Source organism: Chrysochloris asiatica, unplaced genomic scaffold, assembly GCF_000296735.1.
Source record: "Chrysochloris asiatica unplaced genomic scaffold, ChrAsi1.0 scaffold00048, whole genome shotgun sequence".
NCBI classification, from domain to species: Eukaryota; Metazoa; Chordata; class Mammalia; order Afrosoricida; family Chrysochloridae; genus Chrysochloris; species Chrysochloris asiatica.
The window spans coordinates 18579353-18585981 of record NW_006408566.1 but is presented as its reverse complement, the minus strand read 5'-3'; the positions used below and the strand labels follow the sequence as shown (position 1 = coordinate 18585981).

The 6629-nt window shown below is 43.1% G+C and overlaps 1 protein-coding gene across 3 annotated transcripts in view; it reads left to right on the top strand.

Annotated features, from left to right (window-relative positions):
* FGGY (FGGY carbohydrate kinase domain containing) overlaps nt 1-6629 on the top strand; it is a 677880-nt gene that overhangs the window by 1205 nt on the left and 670046 nt on the right. The gene's annotated exons all lie outside the window — the stretch shown is intronic.

Sequence of the window (6629 nt, the reverse complement as noted above, 5' to 3'; positions counted from 1 at the left end):
GTTGCCCATCCCTGTCTACTCTGTATGGAGGGGGTGGGAATGATCCTCTCTGTAAATTTTTGTTCCTTCTTTTGAGTGACCGCATCTATAGATGTAGGTCAAGTTCATCAAATTGTATCAGATTACTCTTTTTTTCCTCTTCTTCTAGTTGAGCTCTGATCATCCAGTCATTGAAGTCAGGTCAAGTGGGTATTGTCTGCAAGTGTGAGTGTTCTTATGCATATGCTCTATCTTCTTATCAGCTGGGTACTTCATTCTCCATTCTAGTCCTCTGTGGCTATGTCACTGACTCTAGGCCCAGGAGTGGCAAGGTCTTGCCAAACTTCTGGCCAACCGGGTCTCCAGCTGGGTTCACAGGAGTGTCTTGAACATGAAAGAACTTAGCTTGCAGCTTCATTGCTGTTTTTCCCTCACTTCCCCTTATCCGTGACCAAGGTCACCAGTCAAAGCATGTGTCTGCTCGTGTATTCCCATTTAGTCTCAGTCTTGGAAGGGGGTTTGCCCTGAGGGGACCCGACTACTTGACTTGATGTCTCCTGGGCGAGCAACTTGCTTGTTCTTGTAGTAATCAGTCAGACTGTGATTATTGTTTTGTATTTTTCCTATTGGTCTTTCTTTCAAGAAGTATCTTCTGTTCTTCTTCTAGCCACTCCAGTATGGTCTGCTTGTCCTTTCAAGTGGAACTTTCCCACCTCAGAAGATTTCTGGATGGAGTTCAAGAGTCCACCTATGGTCTTATGTAATGCACAGGCTCCACAGGAAGCCTCCTTCACTGGGCACATTGTAGCCCCTTTTTAGGTATTCCAATCAGTTATAGGCAGAAGGTGGACTTACAAGCTCTCTGTGGTGATATTTCTAGCTAATCCTTTGTCTCCCCATCCAGTGTCTGTTTTATACTGTTATGTTAGGGAAACCAAGATTCAAAAGACATCTAAGCATCTTAAAATTATTTTCCCTCTTTTGCTCATACCAACTATGTCTCAATCCCTGTTTCCCAGAGCCCTGTTTTTCCAAGGTTCTGCATACTTCATTATTTACCTCATCCCATTTAGCCCATGTAAACCTGCCTAATTGTTTTCCCATCCACCTTGTTCTTCCAGTTCCTTCCCCCTACTTGTGTATTGCCCCTCTTCCTAGCACCCAAACTAATCCTATGCCTATTCCCTACCCTGTGCTCCACCTTCCCCTCCCTCCCCTCACCCAATCCCCACATCCCAGTAACCAGCAAAGAACACCCCTCCTCCCCACCCCGGAGTATGGGTTTTTTGACTTATTCGTTTGCAATAGTGGTCCTATGCAATTTTTCTCCTTTTGTGCCAGGCATCTACGTTGAAAACGTATCCATTGAAACATTGAAAACCCTATGGAATAACATTACTTTGATGCACACATGGGATCACCTTGAGTAGGAGATGGCTTACTTGACAGCAACTGTGTTTTTTTATTACACCCTGAGGGCAATGGTAGCTTACTGGTACAGTTCTTGCCTTCCATGTGGGGAACTCAAGTTCGATTCCAGGCCAGTGTACCTCATGTGTAGGTGCCACTCATCTGTCAGTGGAGGCTTGTGTGATGCTGTAATTCTAAACAGTTTTCATTGGTGCTTCCAGGCTAAGATGGAGCAGAAGAAAGGCTGAAAATCAGCCAGTGAAAACCCTACAGATTACATTGATCATGAAGCTGGTGTGGTCCATGCAGTGCTTTGTTTCATTGTAGATGGTGTTACCCTGAATCAGTGCCTGATTCAACAGCGACTAACAACAGCAACATCATTGTTCCCTCCATTTTTTTAAAAGAGGAAGTTGTTGTTGTTGCTATTGTATGCTGTTCAGTCAGTTCTGACTCATAGTGACCCTGTATAGGGTTTTCTAGGAGCAGCTGTTGAGTTTGAACCACTGACCTTGCAGTTTAAACCTATCATGAGCTTGAGTGTTTATCCTGCAGTACCACATCATGACTCTTAAGAAGAAGTTGTTAGTTGTTGCTGTTAAGTACCGTGGAGTCGGTTGCGACTCATAGTGACCCTTCACAGGGTTTCCAAGGCTGTAAGTTTTTACGGGAGCAGAATGTCTCATCTTTCTCCCATGGAACCGCTGGTAGTTTCGAATTGCTGATCTTGAGGTTGGCAGCCTGAAAGAAGTAGAGGCACAGAAATGCTAGTGACTTACCTAAGTTCATGCAGTTAATAAGTAGCAGAGGTAGAAATGGAACCTAAGCAGTCTCCCTATAAAGCTTTCCTTTTAATCAGTGGACAATCCTGACTTCCAAGTGGCCAAGTAGGGGAAACAGCATTTTAGGCAGAGGGACCAGCATGTGAACATGGTGTGTTCTGAGAAAGCAAAGAAGTCCAGTAAGAATAAAGACTATCTGATGAGAGATACGTAAGTATTCATGGTTAGTGGCTTTGGATACACTAGAGCATTGGATTGAGCCTGCTGGCTTGGGAAAGGAAGCAGTGCTGGGCAATACTTGTTTCGTATTAAAGCTTCATTGGGCCATTTGAGTCTTTGTTTTCTGGAGATCAGGAAAGGCAGACTCTTTGATATATATATATATATATATTTTTTTTTTTTTTCTAGAGGGAGAAGTAAAATCTCTGTTTCCCTCTTCTCCATGCCCCTAGTTTAGTTCCTTAAATATTCATGAGGTGCTTGGTAATTTGCAGATGGACAATTCACCATTCTGTCCTTATTGATCAAGCTGTTCAAACTTTAATGAGCTCTGAGCCGCTGTTAGTGCCCCTGGAGGAGAAGCAGAGTGAAGAGGTGGGGGTGGGCAGCACTGGGACATTATACAGGAATAAAAGAGGGGTCACATCTTCTCTTATGCTTGTTTAATTTTCTGCCTCCCTCCCCCCTCTGTCTCTGCCATGGTGAGAATCTTCAACTCTTTGCCCTTGGGTCTCCTTTGTTCTTCTAACATATAGCCTTTCTTGCCATTAAGGAAATTGTCAAGAAGAAAATATAATCCCCTGATGAAAAGCTACTTTAAAAAAAAAAAAAGGTCTATGCTAAGTACAGCTTAGTTTAATGGGAGATTTTTAATCAACTCCCAGTGGTGGCCAACTTGTCATTTGTTTGAGCCCTGTTAGCTGCACTGAGTACTGTGGGCATTAGTCCTAAGTGATGCCCTTTCCCTGTAGAAAACCTGAATAGAGCTTATGGGCTCTACCCACTTTCTCAGTGGGAGTATAGATACTTGGCCATGGATAAGAATGACATGTCTTTCAGAACATAATTACTGGTGTGAAGTTTAAGGCAAAAGCATCCCTATATTTGACAGGTAGCATGTCATAGAAGTAAAGAACATAGATTTTTGAGCCAGACTACCTACAATGACATATTGCCTCAGTTACTTTTCCTGTAAAATGAGAGTAATAATAGTGCCTATCTCCATAAGAGGAGCCCTGGTATGGCATTGTAGGATAAGCACTGGATCCCAAGGTCAGATTAAACTACAAGGTTGGTGCTTCAAACTCATCAGCTGCTCCTTAGAAACCCTATTCAGGGTCACTATTAGTCAGAAATGATTCAATGGCACTTAACAACAAGCCCCATAGTGTTGTTAAAAGGATTAAATGATTTGATACATGTAAAATCCTGTAATAGGGCTTGGAAATGAATAAGCAGTGTGTTTTGCATGACAATGATGATAACAGAAATGAGTGGTTTGTGGAAGACAATGCGTTTCTAATGATTTTGAAAAGTCAAAGAGCTTTTATAATTGGGGAGGCACCTCTTAGGAATATATACTCTCTTTCCTACTAGGTAGGGTTCTTTCTACATAGGACTGTGAAGAACATTGGTCAAGGCAACACAGAACATATCCTGGCCTCTCTGTCCTTGTGTATGCATCCTGGAAGTTGAAAGGCGAAGAGCAGTTGTACTACTTCTTTTTCTCAATGTCATTCCCGTGGCCTGAGATGACATTTTCCTTTAGTCAAGTTAGTAATGCGAATGACAACAATAACAATAAAATGATGTTAATGTCAGTTGTTGTCTGTGTTCCTGGTACTATGTTAAACACTTTTCTTTTAGCCTCATAATAACCTTTTGTGGTATTTCTTGTTCTTGCCATTTTTGAGATGGAAAAATGAGGTTTGAAGAGGTTAAGCAACCAGTCTGAGATCACATGACTGGTAAGAGGAAGTTTGGGTCTGCTGCTGCAAGTACAGCTACATTCACACTTTGCCCCTTGCCTTTCTCTCCAGCTGCATCTCCCTCTCTCTCCATGCCCTTCTCTGGAAATTATATGAAACTATGTAAAAGCCCCTGCATTTGTTATTATATGTGGATTGTTGTACCTAGCACACTGAATTGCACGTGCCTTAACGGGGCCAGTTGATATTTGTTGAATGCATGAATGAATGAAATTTAGTTGTCTTTCTTATGCCTAGAATGATCTTTTTTCACCTTCTTCACCTGCCCAACTCCTGGACACCTTGTAAGGTCTGCTGAAACATAACTTCTTCTTGGAAGACTTTCTTATTGTCCTCTTAAAAAATTCTGCCCTCACTTGCCAACCTCAGAGGAAAGAAACAGCAAAAAACTCTTTACTGCCCCATATATCACCATCTCACCAGTACCATCACTAGCCCTTGGCAGATCATACAAAAGGGTTGCAAAAAGTACATAGATACACGGGATTATAAACTAACAGAATTTTCCAGCAAAATCTGTGAAGTCCCATCGTATTTTTGTTGTTGTTGTTGTTGATGTTTCATTGTGAATTGTGTGATAGTTTACATGGGAGAACATTAATTTTACATTTATCCTATCGTATATCGTTTCATTATCATGGTTACAATCCCCTCCGTGAATCATCAACCAACCAAAGGAAGCCTGCCCCCCAGTTGTCAGCACACAGCCCCTCTTCCTCTCTGAGTCTAGAGTCCCCAGCCACTCCATCTCTCCACATTATCATCTGTGTCTCCATCTCTGGCATCACTGCTTCTCTGGGTAAGGTCCCACTCTCTGCTCTTCTCCTTTGATGGTCCCAGGGACCTCTGTTCCTAGACTGCAAAGTTAATCACTCCCCTCCTTATTACAAAACTTCTACCTTTACATTTCCAACCCTCACAATCAGTCCTGATAACAATTATTTACTACTGTATCACAATATACCTATCCGCATTTCCTTTCATCAGCCCCTCCTAGGCAGACTGGATACTACTCAGTGGAGATTCTACCTTCTTCCACGCCTTCTAGGTTCCCTCTTGAAAGCTTGTAAGCCAGTCACTTCTTGCCTTTGTTGTCGCCCCCCACCCCACCCCCAACCACCACCACTTTGGGTAGCCAATGTCCAAGTTGCCCATCCCTGTCTACTGTGTGCATGGAGGGTGTGGGAATGATCCTTGCTGTAAAGATTTGTTCCCTCTTTTGAGCTACTGCATCCATAGGTGTAGGTCAAGTTCATCAAATTATATCAGGATTACTCCTTTTTTCCTCTTCTTTCTTCTTCTAGTAGAGCTCTGCTCATCCAGTCATTGAAGCCAGGTCAAGTGGGTATTATCTGCAAGTGTGGGTGTTCTTGTGCATTTGCCTTCTCTTCTTATCAGTTGGACATTTCACTCTCCACTCTAGTCTTCCGTGGCTATGTCACTGACTCTGGGCCCAAGAGTCCCCAGGTCTTGTAACACTACTGGCCAACCAGTTCTCCACCTGCGTTCACAGGACTCTATTGAATGTTGTAGGGCTTAGCTTGCTGCTTCATTGCAGTTTTCCCCTCACTTCCCCTTATCGGTGACGAATGTGGTAACCAATCAGAGCCTGTGTTCCCATTGAGTCTTAGTCTTAGAAGGAGGTTTGCTCTAAGGGGACCCAATCACTTGCCTTGATATCTCTTTGCTTGTTCCTGGAGTAATCAGTTGGTCTGCCTATATTGTTTTGTACTTTTCCTGTTGGTCTTTCTTCCAAGAGGTGTCTTCTGTTCTTCTAGTTGCTCCAGGCTAGTCTGTTTGTCTTTTCTAGTGGAAATTGTCCACTGCTGAAGATTCTGGATGCTGTTCAGAATTCCACCTATGGTCTTATGTAATGCAGAGGCTCCTCAGGAAGCCTCCTTCACTGGGCACTTTGTAGCCCCATTTTCGGTATTCCAATAAGTTGTAGGCAGAGGACGGACTTACAAGCTTTCTATGGTGATATTTCTGGCTTTTCCTTTCTCTCCCCATCCAGTGTCTGTTTTTTGCCAGGGAAACCAAGATTCAAAAGACAGCCACGCATCTTAACATTATTTCCCCCCTTTTCCCCATTCCAACCATGTCTCAATGTCTGTATCCCAAAGCCTTGTTGTTCATAGGTTGTGCATACATCATTTTTTACCTCTGTCCCACTTAGCCCATGCAAACTTGCCTAATTGTTCTCCCATATGCTTTGTTCTTCCATTCCCCTTCCCCTTCTTGTATATTGCCCCCCTCCCTAGCGCCCAAATTATCCTGTGTCTATTCCTTGCCGTATGCTCTACCTTTTTCTCCCTCCCCTCACCATACCGTTCACATCCCAGTAACCAGCAAAGAGTCCCTGCCCCCACCCCCCTTTACTATGGGTTCTTTTTCTTAGTCTTTTACAGTAGTGGTCCTATGCAGTAGTTCTCCTTTTGTGACTGACTAATTTCACTCAATGTAATGTCCT